Here is a 14470-nt window from a genome sequence, read left to right on the forward strand (position 1 = left end):
GCAGAGTCAAAACCAATCATCAGTCAGTCTGGATTCTTACCTATACTTTGACCATGTAATGTGGGGCAAGATCCACCAACACTATGCATTGATCTTCAGTTCTGTAAAATGGCATCATGAGACCTTCCAAGGAATTATTGTCAAAAGAGACAATATATGTCCAATTAGTTAATGAACTAAAAGCATCTCATACCAAACAGTCCGTGTGCTACAGCTAGGGGTTAGACTGCTTTCATTAAGGTTTGCCTTTCCTGTTCACTCACTGTAACTAAGGCTCTGCCATGTCATCTCCTCCTCATATCTGTTGTTATCCACTCATTCCATCCTTCAATCCCTTTGGGCTGTCTTGTATCTTGAAGAAAAGTGAATCTTCCTGAATTATCAGTTTCCAAGGAAATGTTATAAGTCTTATAAGTGTAAAAGAGTACCATGTAATATTTTTTAATTATTAAAACCCCAACAGGCCAATGTAAAGGAGTCATGTACTTGTTAATGTTGCCCAGATGCCAGTTTATAACTTTGTTTCTCTGGAAATCATGGAGATATCAAGGTAGACTAATTCCAACTTTATTACATGCAATTGGTCAAAATAATTTCATACACATTACTGGGAACATACTTCACAATTTCTGCATGCATCCTGACTTTGTTGTCATTGCAAATGACAAAAATTAAATTCTAAGTACTTAAGCAAAAGAGAAGTTTGATGGTTTAACTGAAAAATTCAAAAGACAGTATGGCTCCATGCATGATTAAGTTCAATGACTCACTTTATATCAACAGACTTATTTCCCCCATTCCTCTTCATAGTCCTCATACCTAGTTTTTCTCTATGTGGCCCACATACCGAGGAAGAATCCAGCATTAATTGAGATTAACCAATAGTTAATTGTTGGTGTAAGTATTAAAATGTGTTTTCCTGTTATTAAGCATATTCTCATAAATCATAATCTGAATATAGTTTTTCCTCTCTACTCCTCCCAGTTCCTTGACATATTCTCTCCCACCCAGATTCACTTCCTTTTTGTCTCTCATTAAGAAAGGAACAAGCTTCTAAGAGATAACAACAAAACATTACAAAATAAAATATAATAAGATAAAATAATAACTGTTATAGGGAATTTGAATGAGCAAGTCAACAGAAAAATAAAACAGCCCTAAGAGAAAGGAAAAGAATCAGAGACCCACTTATTTACACATTGAGGAGTCCCATAAAAGTTCTAAACTGAAAGCTATTGTAAATATGCAGAGAACCTGGCCCAGAATCATGTAGGCTCTGGAATTACTACTTCAGTCTCTGTGATTTTATATAAGTTTTGTTGCTGAGTGTTTTAAAGGGCCTTGTTTTCCATGTGTTCTCCACCCCCCAGTTCTCAAACTAACTTTTGCCTTTTTTCCATGGGATCCCCTGAGCTGCAGGGGGAGAGACTTGATGGAGGCATCTTGTTTAGAGTTGTGTTCTAAGCTCTCTCTCTCTCTCTCTCTCTCTCTCTCTCTCTCTCTCTCTCTCTCTCTCTTTCTCTGTGTGTGTGTGTGTGTGTGTGTGTGTGTGGTGTGGTGTGATGTGATGTCAGCTGTGAGTCTCTGTATTTGTTCCCATCTGTTGCAGGAGCAAGCCTTTCTGATGATGACTGAATAACATACTGATCTATGAGTATACTGAATATCATCAGGAGTCATTTTATTATTAGAAGTAGTATTTTGTTTTACCCTAAGTCTCTTGTATATCTAGACTCTAATTCTTGGTCACGCAAGTAGTGTCAGATATGTGTTCTATCTCATGGAGTTGGCCTTAAATGAGACATAGGGTGGACCTTACTCCCTCAGTTTGTACCACCCTAGCATATTTTGCAGACAAACCAGACTACAGATCAAAGTTCTATGGTTGAGTTGGTGTTTACTTTTCACATGTGGTATTTGCTTTTTCATGTAACAGAAACTAGAACATGAGAGTGAATGTTCTATGTAGGTACCAGCTGAATCTCTTCATGTTCAATGAGTTGCATGGGTGTTGTTGTCAATAATGTTGTCTTCAATAATTGCCGACAGTTTTTGGAGAGCAAACTATTGTCTTGGCAATAACCTGGGTTGACTGAAGATTTCCATTGGACTCTTTTGGCCAACAACTCGATTAGACAAAACCCAGTTCCAGCATTGGAAGCTCAGTTTGGTGATGAGAGATGACTAGTAGGAGTTATGTCTTTCTCATTATTTGGAGATTTCATTAGAATTGCCTTCAAATAGTATAGAAAGTTTCCCCTGCAGTATAGGTTTTCATTCTACCCTTCAAATGCACTTCAATTCTAGCTGTCTCTTCTCCCATTCTTTCCCTCAATCCCATCTCCCTTCCCCCTTTCCACCTGATAAAAAAAACAGATCAAAATATAAATAAAGAAAAAAGTGAAAGACTTTCTAGAATTGAATGAAAATGAATATACATCATACCAAAAACTTACGTGACACAATGGAAGCAGTTTTTTAGAGGCAAGTTCATAGCAGTAAGCACCTATATTAAAAAAAAAAAACTGGAGAAATATCATACTAGCAACTTAATAGAACATCTTAAAGCTCTAGCACAAAAATACATAATCACATCCAAGAAGAGTAGACAGAAAGAAATAATCCAACTGAGGGATGAAATCAATGAAATAGGAACAAAGATATTAATAAAATAATCAGTGAAACAAAGAGCTTGTTCTTTGAGAAAACCAATAAGATTAATAAACTCTTATAAAAGGCAGAGGAAGGATATCTAAATAAATAAGTCATAGATGAAAAGTGGAGGCCGGGCGGTGGTGGCGCACGCCTTTAATCCCAGCACTTGGGAGGCAGAGGCAGGCGGATCTCTGGGAGTTCAAGACCAGCCTGGTCTACAAGAGCTAGTTCCAGGACAGGCTCCAAAGCTACAGAGAAACCCTGTCTCGAAAAACTAAAAACAAAAAGAAAAGTGAACATAAGAATAAACCCTGAGGAAATCTAAGAGCCATACAGACATACTTTAAAAACCTATGCTCCTTCAAAAATCTGAAAGAAATCTAGAAGAAATGAGTGACTGTCTCCATATATACTACTTACAAAAGTGAAATCAAGATCAGATAGGCAATTTAAACAGACCTATAACCTTTAGTGAAATAGAAACAGTCATTTAAAAAAAGCTGAGGGGTCTGCAAGGTCCTTTGCTGAGGAACAGCTTCCTGCTCCTACACTAAGGCTACCCACCCAGAGCAGTGAGTGCCTGACTAGCAGGCAGGCCTCAAGGTCGCCCACGAGGGAGCACGGGCCCCTGCCGCTGGGGCTGCAGTGTCTGCTGTGCTCTCCTGGACCCACTCTGCCTGCCCCCTACTTCCCTTGGTCCCTGGCTCATTGGGGCTACCAGGCATCCCTGTGTAGGTGCTGAGAAGTTCCATCTGGATGGGTGAGTGTGTGCTATCCAGGGGCAGACTGTCCCGGAAGAGAGCACAAACCCCCCACCCCCAGCTCCTGCTGCAGGGCTTTCTTTCTTACACATGCCCTTCTCCCCCCAAGCCTGCCTTGTCTGCAAGGTCCTTTGCTGAGGAACAGCTTCCTGCTCCTACACTAAGGCTACCCACTCAGAGCAGTGAGTGCCTGCCTACTGGGCAGGCCTCAAGAACCTCCGAAAGGCAGTGCAGGCACCTCCAGCTTGTGCTGCAGGGTCGCCTGTGTTCTACTGGACCCTGCCCTACCCCCCACATTCGCCCTTTTGTCCACCGGTCATTGGACTACCAGGCATCCTTGTTTTGGTGTTGAGGAATCCATCTAGAAGGGAATGGTTCCTGCCCCTACACTGAGGAGATACACCCAGAGAGTTAGTCACAGCAAAGACTGGTCCAAGACACCAGGTCTCTCCTGGCTCCATTTGAAGGAAGAAATGGGCAGGCGCCAATGCAAGAATTCCTCCAACAACCTGAAAGGTAATGTGACATCACCAGAATCCAGGAATCCTGAAATAGGAAGAATTGTACACCCTATTCCAGAAGAATTAGAAGAATTCTACTCAAAAGTGAATTATATGAAAATAATAGAGGACCTTAAACAGGAGGTGAAAAACTGCCATAATCAATTAGAGATTACAAACAAAAAGGTAGAAGAAATGAAAAAATCTCTCAAAGATACCCAAGAAAACCAAGAGAAACAAGAAAAAGCAATCAAACAGGTAAGGGAAACGGTTGAAGACTTGAAGAATGAAATGAAAGTAATGAAGAAAACACAAACTGAGGGAAGGATGGAGATGGAAAATTTGGATAAATGAACAGGAACTACAGAGATAAGTGCTACCAACAGATTACAAGAGATAGAAGAATCTCAGACACTGAAGATGCCATAGAGAAAATAAACACACTGATCAAAGAAAACAGCAAAACCAACAAATTCTCATCACAAAACATTCAGGAAATCTGGGACACAATAAAAAGACCAAACCCAAGAATAATAGGGATAGAAGAAGGAGAAGAAGTACAGCTCAATGGTCCAGAAAATATATTTAATAAAATTATAGAAGAAAATTTTCCCAACCTTAAGAAAGATATTCCTTTGAAGGTCCAAGAAGCATACAGAACACAGAATAGACTGGATCAAAAAAAAATCTCCTTACCATATAATAATCAAAACACAAAACATACAGAATAAAGAAAGAATATTAAGAGCTGCAAAGGAAAAAGGTCAAGTTACTTCTATGGAAACCATGAAAGCCATGAAAGCCAGAAGGTCATGGATAGATGTACTGCATGTAAGAGACCATGGATGCAAGCCCAGACTACTATACCCAGCCAAGCTTTTGTTCACTATAAATGGAGAAAACAAAATTTTCCAGGATAAAAACAAATTTAAAAAATATGTAGCCACAAATCCATCCTTACAGAAAGTAATTGAAGGAAAATCACAAACCAAGGAGTCCAACAATGCCCACAATAACTCAGACATCTAATGACCCTTCACCAGCACAACTTGAAGAAGGGAAACACACAAACTCAACTACAAAAAAAAAAGAAAGAAAGAAAGAAAAAAATGACCAGAGTTAACAACCACTGGTCATTAATATCACTTAATATCAATGGACTCAACTGACCTATAAAGAGGCACAGGATAAGAGATTGGATAAGAAAACAGGATCCAACATTCTGCAATTTACAAGAAAAACACCTCAACCACAAAGACAGACATCTACTCAGAGTAAAGGGCTGGGAAAAGGTTTACCAAGCAAACGGACCTAAGAAATAAGCAGATGTGGCCATACTAATTTCTAACAAAGTTGACTTCAAACTAAAATCAATCAGAAGAGATGGAGAGGGACATTTTTTACTCATAACAGGAACAGTGTATCAGGATGAAGTCTCAATCCTGAATATCTATGCTCCTAATATAAAAGCACCCACTTATGTAAAAGAAACATTACTAAAACTCAAGGCAGTCATCAAACCACACACACTAATAGTAGGAGATTTCAACACTCCTCTCTCATCAATGGACAGGTCAATCAAACAGAAACCTAACAGAGAAATAATAGAATTAAGGGAGGTAAGGAATCAAATGGACTTAACAGACATCTATAGAACATTCCACCCAAATAGGAAAGAATATACCTTCTTCTCTGCAGCTCATGGAACCTTCTCGAAAATTGACCACATACTCGGTAACAAATAAAACTTACACAGTTACAAAAAAATATTAGTAACCACCTCTGTCTTATCACATCACCATGGATTAAAGTTAGAATTCAACAACAATGCTACCCCCAGAAAGCCTACGAACTCATGGAAACTGGACAGTCAACAACTGAACCACACCTGGATCAAGGAAGAAATAAAGAAAGAAATTAAAGTCTTTCTTGAATTCAATGAAAACGAAGACTCAACATACTCAAACCTATGGGACACTATGAAAGCAGTGCTAAGAGGAAAGTTCATAGCACTAAGTGCCCACTTAAAGAAAATGGAGAAAGCACACATTGGAGACTTAACAGCCCACCTGAAAGCCCTAGAAAAAAAAGAAGCAGACTCACCTAGGAGGAGTAGAAGACTGGAAATAATCAAACTAAGGGCTGAAATCAACAAAATAGAAACACAGAAAACAATCCAAGGAATCAATGAAAACAAAAAGCTGGTTCTTGGAGAAAATCAACAAGATGGATAAACCCCTATCCAACCTAATCAAACGGCAGAGAGAGAATACACAAATTAACAAGATCAGAAACGAAAAGGGGGACATAACCACAGACACAGAGGAAATTCAGAGAATCATTAGATCTTACTACAAAAGCCTGTATGCCACAAAATTGGAAAATGTACAAGAAATGGACACTTTTTTAGATAAGTACCATATACCAATGTTAAACCAGGACCAGGTGAACAATCTAAATAGACCTATTAGTCACGAAGAATTAGAAGTTGTTATAAAAAACCTCCCTACCAAAAAAAGCCCGGGTCCAGACGGCTTCAATGCAGAATTCTACCAGAACTTCTAAGAAGACCTAATACCTATGCTCCTTAATGTATTTCACAATATAGAAACAGAGAAGTCATTGCCAAATTCCTTTTATGAAGCTGCACTTACTCTGATACCAAATCCACACAAAGACACAACCAAGAAAGAGAACTACAGGCCAATCTCACTCATTAACATTGATGCGAAAATCCTCAATAAAATACTGGCAAACCGAATCCAAGAACGCATTAGAAAAATTATCCATTATGATCAAGTAGGCTTCATCCTAGAGATGCAGTGCTGGTTCAACATATGAAAATCTATCAATGTAATCCATCATATAAATAAACTGAAAGAAAAAAACCATTTGATCATTTCATTAGATGCTGAAAAAGCATTTGACAAAATTCAACATCCCTTTATGATAAAGGTCTTAGAGAGATTAGGGATACAAGGGTTGTACCTAACTATAATAAAAGCTATTTATAGCAAGCCGTCAGCTAACAACAAATTAAATGGAGAGAAACTCAAAGCTATTCCACTAAAATCAGGAAAACAACAAGGCTGTCCACTCTCTCCATACCTCTTCAATATAGTGCTTGAAATTCTAGCAATATCCATAAGACAACATAAGGGGATCAAAGGGATTCAAATTGGAAAGGAAAAAGTTAAACTTTCATTATTTGCAGATGATATGATAGTGTACATAAGCGACCCCAAAAACTCTAGCAAAGAACTACTACAGCTGATAAACACCTTTAGTAGCATGGCAGGATACAAGATCAATTCCAAAAAATCAATCGCCCTCCTATCCACAAAGGATAAGGAAGCAGAGTGCAAAATCAGAGAAGCATCACCCTTCACGATAGCCACAAATAGCATAAAATATCTTGGGGTAACTCTAACCAAGGAAGTAAAGGATCTATTTGACAAGAACTTTAAGTCTTTGAAGAAAAAAATTGAGGATAGCAGAAAATGGAAGGATCACCCTTGCTCTTGGATTGGGAGGATCAACATAGCAAAAATGGCAATTCTACCAAGGGCAATTTATAGATTCAATGCAATCCCCATTAAAATCCCATCAAAATTCTTCACAGATCTTGAGAGGACATTAATCAACTTTATATGGAAAAACAAAAAACCCAGGATAGCCAAAACAATCTTATATATTAAAGGATCGTCTAGAGGCATTACCATTCCTGACTTCAAACTCTATTACAGAGCTCCAGTATTGAAAACACCTTGGTATTGACATAAAAACAGAGAAGTCAATCAATGGAACTGAATAGAAGACTATGATTTTAACCCACAAACATATGAACACCTAATTTTTGATAAAGGAGCTAAAAGTATTCAATGGAAGAAAGAAAGCATCTTCAACAAATGGTGCTGGCAGAACTGGTTGTCAACCTGTAGAAGAATGAAAATAGATCCATATCTATCGTCATGCACAAAACTCAAGTCCAAATGGATTAAAGACCTCAATATCAGTCTGAACACACTGAACCTGATAGAAGAAAAAGTGGGAAGTACTCTACAACATATGGGTACAGGAGATCACTTCCTACGTATATCCCCAGCAGCACAGACATTAAGGACAACATTGAATAAATGGGACCTCCTGAAACTGAGAAGGTTCTGTAAAGCAAAGGACACTGTCACTAAGACAAAAAGGCAAGCCACTGACTGGGAGAAGATCTTCACCAACCCTGCAACAGACAAAGGTCCGATCTCCAAAATATATAAAGAATTCAAGACACTAGACTTTAAAATGCTAATTAACCCAATTACAAAAATGGGGCACTGAACTGAAGAGAGAATTCTCAACAGAAGAAATTCAAATGGCCAAAAGTGTAACGACCTAAATGAATGCAGACAGATTATAAAAACATATACAGTTTTAATGGGGAAATAGACTTATAGGACCACAGGTTCCCATGGAGAAGAAGAAAAGCAGAGAAAAATGGCTGCTGGGAACACGCCCGGCAGATTTATCAGTAAACATTAGCCCGAGTCGAACACACCCCCAATGGGTGGGGCTTATCACTACATCTTCCCCTTTTGTCTAAATAAGACAGAACTAAACCAAATACAACCATATACAATAATAACAAATAATAAATATAATACACAATATTGAGAACAAAACTTTTGCTAAACCTTCTATCTCAAGGAGTCTAAATAACATAAAGAGTAACTACAATTGTATAATCTTCAACTCTGTCAAAGATCTGAGAAGGGAATAAATATTACTTAACAATCGAGAGATATCCAAAATGTGCAACAATTGAGAGACAACTGACTACCTTGGCAATCACCCAAAGTCTCGTTTGCAATGTTGAGTCAACCAACTTTGGCTAAGGCCTAACATAACTGACATACCATTCTTAGAACTATCCTACCCTGTCTTGGCATGATAAGACAATCCTGTTTCATCCACTTAGGGATATTTTGTATCTTTGTCAGAAGTTGAGGTATGGGCTTTTCTTAACCCAAAGGCCAGTTGTGCCAAGAAGACAAGCTCCCAGTGGAGTGTCTTTGGTGCTCAATGTTCTCTTGGGAGTAGAGTGGCCTTGCCAGGAGTAATTGTGTCTCGTTGGCACAGAAATTTTAGGCTAGATTAAAGTCCATTTTCTACAGCACGTTGAAGAGGCTAAAGATCATACTATCTATACTAAATATAATCTCTATGTAACTAAAAGACCTGATTAACCTAAAAATAAATATGACAAATATATAATTCTCAATACCTATCTAACTTGAAGACTAAAAGAATAAACAACTGTGCAATATATGAAGACAATGATCTTCAACTGTAAACAATGTCATAGTATCAGAGGTAGAAATGTACATTGCAATATGGTAGATGTATCAATACAATATAGACAAAATTATAAGCATACAAAAATAGAGGTAGGAACACTCACATTCAATATTCAATATATCAATATACAAGAAACAGTACCAATACAATTTTCTATAAACAGTAATTCCCAAATACCAATCATCCCATAAAAACAGTTAATCCTTCTTCTTCTTCTTCTTCTTCTTCTTCTTCTTCTTCTTCTTCTTCTTCTTCTTCTTCTTCTTCTTCTTCTTCTTCTTCTTCTTCTTTTGCTTTTTTTGAAAATACCCCCAATTCCATAAAAATATCACCCCATCCCCTCAACCCTAAACCAACCACTAAAAGATGTCCCTAACCCTGAGGGCAAACTCTGTTGGGAGAGGGGATGTCGTCCTCTAAGATTGCTTATAGCTGACATGGGGGCGATGTTCTTCTTAGGGCATCCTGTGAAAGCAAATGATGGTAAAATTCCCAATTTAACCTTTGACCTAAGAAAAATGTAACTAGTCTCTGAGCATTTTGAGAAGGTCCGGCCAGAGTGTTGTCAAAAATGTGCACCATTCGAAATTGTTTCGTGTAGTTGGTACCAAAAAACAGGTCTAATATTAATGCTTTAAAAAAAAATTCATGACGTCATAAAATCCAGATTGAGTTGATGTCGTGGGGCCCCATCTTCATCCTGGAAACTTCAAAGATTACTGTAGGAAAATTTGTTGCTTGTTATGGGAAATTTAAACATTAACAACAAGGACATATACTGACATATAAAGAAAGACACAGATTTGAGGAAAGGCAAACAAAGTTTAAGATATATATATATATATATATATATATATATATATATATATATAAATTGATACTTACAAAACATGTCCCTCCATCAGTAATTAAATATTCAGGGTCCCTTAAATTCTTTGAAGATGGGTATTTTCCTGTGGAGATAAGAAGAGAACCCTGCCCCCAACGTATCTGGATTACTTACCATCAATATGATTGCCATCCATGTGATTGAATTGTTATTTATCTTTCCCAAGTGGCTTCTCTTCATCAAAATGAACCTTTATCAATTTTGATGGTATCCACAATTTTTCCTCACCTGTGGAGACAAGAGCAAATCCCCTTCCCCAATGCAGCACATCTCCTGGCTTCCATTGTGAGGTCAGCACATCCTTGAAATAAACTGGTTGATTTAGTTCAGTAGACTTTTCCATTATCCAATGTCTTTCTGTAGCCGATGTTCTCTTCTCATTAGCGCTGAAAAAATTCAAGGTTAACAAAGCATTATGTAACCTATTTCTGGGGGTGTTTTCCACCCCTTTCTGTCTGTTCAACATATCCTTTATAGTTCGATTTGATCTTTCTATGACTGCTTGACCTGTAGGATTGTATGGTATACCTGTAACATGCTTGATATTGTAATAATGAAAAAACCATTTCATTTTCCTAGAGACATAAGCAGGACCATTATCTGCCTTTATTTGTGTAGGTATACCCATGATAGCCATGACTTCTAATAAATGAGTCATTACTGAATCAGCTTTTTCTGAACTTAAAGCCGTTGCCCACTGAAAGCCTGAATACGTGTCAATAGTGTGATGAACATATTTTAATTTGCCAAATTCTGCAAAGTGGAACACATCCATCTGCTAGATTTCATTCCTTTGGGTGCCCTTTGTATTAGCCCCTGCAGGCAGTGGTGTTTGGTTATAGCAAGAGCAAGTAGGGCATTTCTGTACAATTTCCTTAGCTTGTTGCCATGTAATAGAAAACTCTTTCTTCAAACCTTTGCTATTAACATGGTGTTTTTTATGAAATTCAGAGGCTTGTAGCACACTACCAATCAATAATTGATCAATTTCTGCATTACCTTGTGCTAGAGGACCTAGCAGACCCGTATGGGATCGGATGTGTGTTATGTACATAGGGCAAAGCCTGTTCCTAATCAAATCTTGCACCTGGATAAACAAAGAGGTTAGTTCTGTATCATCAGGTATAAATTCAGCAGTTTCAATATGTAAAATAACTCTTTCTGCATATTGTGAATCAGTAACTATATTAATAGATTCTTTAAAATCCCTTAGTACCATAAGAATGGCATATAATTCTGCCTTCTGGACAGAATTATAAGGACTTTGTTCCACCTTACCCAAGTCTTCTGATTTGTAACCTGCCATCCCTGACTTATTGGCATCAGTATAGAATTTACGGACTCCAGTTATTGGAGTATCACGGACGGTTTGAGGAAGGATCCAAGAAGTTCTCTTTATGAAGTTAAGCCTCTTGCTTTTTGGATAGTTGTTATTAATTTCTCCCAAAAAATTAGCACAATCTCTTTGACATGGTTTATTATCTTCCCATAATTTTTTTAGTTCATCAGCAGTGAAAAGCACTATAATTTCTGCTGGATCTATGCCTGCTAGTTGACGAAGTCTCAACTTGCCTTTTATAATTAACTCAGAGACTTCTTCCACATAAGTTTTCAGTTTCTTACTTGGTTTGTGTATTAAAAAGATCCATTCCAAGATAATATCATCTCTCTGCATTAAAATTCCTGTAGGGGAAATTTTTGATGGTAGTATGACGAGAATACAATCGAGCTCTGGATTTACCCTGTCCACATGTGCCTGTTGTAATTTTTCCTCAATCATTGTCAGTTCCTTTTCTGCTTCAGCTGTTAATTCTCTGGGACTGTTTAAAACTTTGTCACCATCCAAGGTTTTGTTCAAATGAATTATTAGATCAGGTGTTATCCCAATAGCTGGTCGTAGACTGGAAATGTCCCCTAACAGTCTTTGAAAGTCATTAAGTGTCCGTAAGCCATCTCTCCGAATTTGTGCCTTTTGTGTCTTAATTTTTTGCAAACCTATTTTATAACCTAAATAATTAACAGAATCTCCCTTCTGAATCTTTTCAGGAGCAATTTGTAATCCCCATTTAGGTAAAAGTATTTTTATTTCTTCAAACAGTCTGTTCAAGGTATCCATGTTTGAATCGGATAACAAAATGTCATCCATATAATGATATACTATCGATTTTGGAAATTTCTTGCATATTATTTGCAATGGTTGATTCAGAAAATATTGGCACAGGGAGGGGTTATTTAACATACCCAGGGGGAGGACAGCCCAGTGGTACCTCCTCGAAGGTTGAGAATTATTATATGTAGGCACTGTGAAGGCAAATTTTTCTCTATCTTCTTTTTGTAAAGGTATAGTGAAAAAACAATCCTTTAAATCAATAACTATGAGAGGCCATCCTTTTGGCAATAAAGAGGGCAAAGGAATTCCAGATTGCAGAGGGCCCATAGATTGAATAACCTTGTTGATAGTCCTGAGATCTGTCATCATTCTCCATTTACCTAATTTTTTCTTAACCACAAATACAGGAGAATTCCAAGGGCTGGTAGATTCTTCTATATGTCCAGCATCTAATTGCTCTTGTACCAACTGTTCTAAAGCCTGTAACTTTTCCTCAGCTAAAGGCCATTGCTTTGTTCATATTGGTTTCTCAGTCAACTATTTTAGAGGCAAGGCTGTTGGTATCTCTGAAGGGACATCAATTGCTTGTTCTTGTACAGCCCAAATGGCTGGTTTTCTCTGTTTGTAATATCTTTTAATATTATTCTCAGAAATATAGGCTCTAGAAGTAGCAGGAATGTTAATTTGGGTATTCCATTGTTGTAAGAGGTCACGACCCCATAAATTCATTGCAATATTGGCTACATATGACCTTAATTTTCCTATTTGTCCCTCTGGTCCTATACATTCAACCCATCTCATGCTCTGCCTTACTCGAGATAGGGTTCCAATTCCCAGGAGCTGAACATTTACATTCTGAAGAGGCCAATACAGATGCCAAGATTCTGGGATAATGATACTTACATCCTCACCTGTGTCCAGCAGGCCAGTAATAAAAATGCCTTTTACACACACTCTTAGCTTTGGTCTTTGATCATTTATAGAAGTTTGCCAAAACACACGGAACTCATCTTTCTGATCATTATTGCTTGTAACAGTAGGCATGGGGCGTCCTAATTGCCCTGACGAGTCACGTTCTCTGCGGCAACTGGAAATGACTGAACCATGTTTGCCATGGGGGCCTGTGAGGCCCCCCTCTCACGTTTCCCGTCTGTATCAGGTTGCCTTGTCTATCTCTTGTAGACCTGCATCATTCGTCCAATGTCTGCCCTTTCCACATCTTCTACATGAACCTGAAGGCTGAGTCCTCCTATTTCTGTTATTTCTAGAAGATGCATTATTATTATTTCTGAAAATCTGTTGTCTACAATTCCTTTTCACATGACCCGTTTTGCCACAATTAAAACATTTGGTATTCTGATGTCTCCTTTTACCACTGGAAATTGCTTCTTCTACCCATGCTTCAGTGCCATAGTCAAATGTATCAACATTCAGTGTATGCAAGACCCATTCTTCTAATGGTGCTGATCTGAGCTTTAAAGGTCTGCAAATCCTTTTGCATTCCACATTTGCATTTTCATAAGCCAAAGACTCGATCATTATACGTCTTGCTTCTGGGTCAGATATCCCTATTTGTACAGCTTTAGTTAGTCTTTGTAAAAAGTCACTAAAGGGTTCTCTCTGACCCTGTTCAACTCTGACAAATGATTCCATTTTCTGTCCTGGGTCTTGCACCCTGTCCCAAGCCCTTAAGGCTGCTGTAGTACACATGGAGAGTGTGTTTTCATTCAAATTAGCTTGTTCCTGAGGGTCAGAAAAGAGTCCCTCTCCTAGAATTTGATCTAGGGAAATCTCAATTCCCTCTGCTCTTTCCTGCTGTTCTAAAAGTCTAGCCTCTTGCCTGAATAAGCATTTCCATTTCAATTGCTGTCCTCTCTCAAGTACAGCAGAGCTCAGCTGTAACCAGTCAGAGGGAGTTACTTTGCTTGTCGTGGCCCAAGATTTTAGCATCTCTAACAAAAGAGGCATGCATCCCAAAAGTCATTACAGCCTGTTTAATTTCTTTGAGATCATTCATACGGACAGGTTCCCATGTATCTTCCTTGATGACCCTAGGGTTTCTGGAACCAACCACTTTCTCTGTTGTTATTACTGGAAAGGCAGGTAGAACTGTAGGTAGAGCTTTGTGGGAATTGTCCCGGAGAGATTTACCCACAGATGTAGTTAAAATTTGCCTTTCTACCCCTTGCTCTTCTTCATCAGAATT

The sequence above is a fragment of the Chionomys nivalis genome, chromosome 15 (assembly GCF_950005125.1).
Source record: "Chionomys nivalis chromosome 15, mChiNiv1.1, whole genome shotgun sequence".
NCBI classification, from domain to species: Eukaryota; Metazoa; Chordata; class Mammalia; order Rodentia; family Cricetidae; genus Chionomys; species Chionomys nivalis.